Source organism: Natator depressus, chromosome 28 (genome assembly GCF_965152275.1).
Source record: "Natator depressus isolate rNatDep1 chromosome 28, rNatDep2.hap1, whole genome shotgun sequence".
NCBI classification, from domain to species: domain Eukaryota; kingdom Metazoa; phylum Chordata; order Testudines; family Cheloniidae; genus Natator; species Natator depressus.
In genome coordinates this window covers 8,913,737-8,916,236 of record NC_134261.1, presented here as the reverse complement: position 1 = coordinate 8,916,236, position 2,500 = coordinate 8,913,737, and the positions used below count along the sequence as shown (strand labels likewise).

Sequence of the window (2,500 nt, the reverse complement as noted above, 5' to 3'; positions counted from 1 at the left end):
CTTTCCTTCCCGGCCACCAGGTCAACCCGCTGAATGTATGGGGTTGACCTGCTGGCCGCTTTCCTTCCCGGCCACCAGGTCAACCCGCTGAATGTATGGGGTTGACCTGCTGGCCGCTTTCCTTCCCGGCCACCAGGTCAACCCGCTGAAAGTATGGGGTTGACCTGGTGGCCGCTTTCCTTCCCGGCCACCAGGTCAACCCGCTGAAAGTATGGGGTTGACCTGGTGGCCGCTTTCCTTCCCGGCCACCAGGTCAACCCGCTGCCGGCATGGGGTTGACCTGCTGGCCGCAGAGGGGCAGGCTCCGGGTTGACCTGGTGGCCGGACGGGGATTAAGCCCCGGCTCGGAGCAGGGCAAGCCCGGGCGGAGGGGGGTCCGCTTGGCCCCTGCCCGCGGGGGCAGGCTCCGGGTTGACCTGGTGGCCGGTTTGCTTTCGGGCCACCAGGTCAACCCGCTGAATGTATGGGGTTGACCTGCTGGCCGCTTTCCTTCCCGGCCACCAGGTCAACCCGCTGAATGTATGGGGTTGACCTGCTGGCCGCTTTCCTTCCCGGCCACCAGGTCAACCCGCTGAATGTATGGGGTTGACCTGCTGGCCGCTTTCCTTCCCGGCCACCAGGTCAACCCGCTGAATGTATGGGGTTGACCTGCTGGCCGCTTTCCTTCCCGGCCACCAGGTCAACCCGCTGAATGTATGGGGTTGACCTGCTGGCCGCTTTCCTTCCCGGCCACCAGGTCAACCCGCTGAAAGTATGGGGTTGACCTGCTGGCCGCTTTCCTTCCCGTCCACCAGGTCAACCCGCTGAATGTATGGGGTTGACCTGCTGGCCGCTCTGCTTCCCGGCCACCAGGTCAACCCCCTGCCGGTATGGGGTTGACCTGCTGGCCGCAGAGGGGCAGGCTCCGGGTTGACCTGGTGGCCGGCAGGGACTTCAGCCCCAGGGCCCCTGGCAGGGCGACCCTGCCCTTGTTCCCCAGAAAAGGAGAGAGCTGGCTCGCAGCGGGAAAAGCTGCCTACGGCACCTGGGATTCCCAGGCGGTCACCCATCCAAGTACTAGCCAGGCCCGGGACGGTTTACCTTCCGAGATCGGACGGGATCGGGGGCCTTCCGTCCGGTATGGCCGTAGGCACTCGGCTCCGGTCCGCCTCGTCCCCTTTCCCTTACTGACTCCCCTGCCTCGGGTGGGCCCGATCCTTTTTTCCGTTTTTTTTTTTCGCTCCGGAGGCTTCATGAGCCCCCCCCCAACACCCCTTTGGGGGTCGGTGAAATTTTTTTTTTCAGACTTCCAGGGGCCCGATCCTGGCCGCGGGCACCCGGCTCCGGGCACCCGGCTCCGGGCCGCCTCGTCCCCTTTCCCTTACTGACTCCGCTGCCTCGGGTGGGCCCGATCCTTTTTTCCGTTTTTTTTTTCCGCTCCGGAGGCTTCGTGAGCCCCCCCCAACACCACTTTGGGGGTCGGTGAAAAATTTTTTTTCAGACTTCCAGGGGCCCGATCCTGGCCGCGGGCACCCGGCTCCGGGCACCCGGCTCCGGGCCGCCTCGTCCCCTTTCCCTTACTGACTCCCCTGCCTCGGGTGGGCCCGATCCTTTTTTCCGTTTTTTTTTTTTTCGCTCCGGAGGCTTTATGAGCCCCCCCCAATACCACTTTGGGGGTCGGTGAAAAAAATTTTTCAGACTTCCAGGGGCCCGATCCTGGCCGCCGGCACCCGGCTCCGGGCACCCGGCTCCGGGCCGCCTCGTCCCCTTTCCCTTACTGACTCCCCTGCCTCGGGTGGGCCCGATCCTTTTTTCCGTTTTTTTTTTTTTCGCTCCGGAGGCTTTATGAGGCCCCCCCTAACCGTTTTTGGGGTCGGTGAAAATTTTTAGTCAGACTTCCAGGGGCCCGATCCTGGCCGCGGCTTCGCAGGCTGGCCTGGGGGGGGGGGCATCTCTAGCTCCGGCCGCGGACGGCGAGACGCTCGGCCACCAGGTCAGCCCGGAGGAAAAGGCTGAAAAAAATGTCTAAGTCCCCCCGGGACACCAGGTCAACCCGGAGGAAAAGGCTGAAAAAAATGTCTAAGTCCCCCCGGGACACCAGGTCAACCCGGAGGAAAAGGCTGAAAAAAATGTCTAAGTCCCCCCGGGACACCAGGTCAACCCGGAGGAAAAGGCTGAAAAAAAGTCTAAGTCCCCCCGGGACACCAGGTCAACCCGGAGGAAAAGGCTGAAAAAAATGTCTAAGTCCCCCCGGGACACCAGGTCAACCCGGAGGAAAAGGCTGAAAAAAAGTCTAAGTCCCCCCGGGACACCAGGTCAACCCGGAGGAAAAGGCTGAAAAAAAGTCTAAGTCCCCCCGGGACACCAGGTCAACCCGGAGGAAAAGGCTGAAAAAAAGTCTAAGTCCCCCCGGGACACCAGGTCAACCCGGAGGAAAAGGCTGAAAAAAATGTCTAAGTCCCCCCGGGACACCAGGTCAACCCGGAGGAAAAGGCTGAAAAAAAGTCTAAGTCCCCCCGGG

General features: G+C 62.1%; 1 non-coding gene across 1 annotated transcript; it reads right to left on the bottom strand.

Moving 5' to 3' along the window:
- Nucleotides 1-1,012: 1,012 nt before the first annotated feature.
- On the bottom strand, nt 1,013-1,131 carry LOC141979297 (5S ribosomal RNA). Its single transcript, XR_012636718.1, has one exon. It is a non-coding gene; the product is annotated as a 5S ribosomal RNA (ribosomal RNA).
- Nucleotides 1,132-2,500: the final 1,369 nt, after the last annotated feature.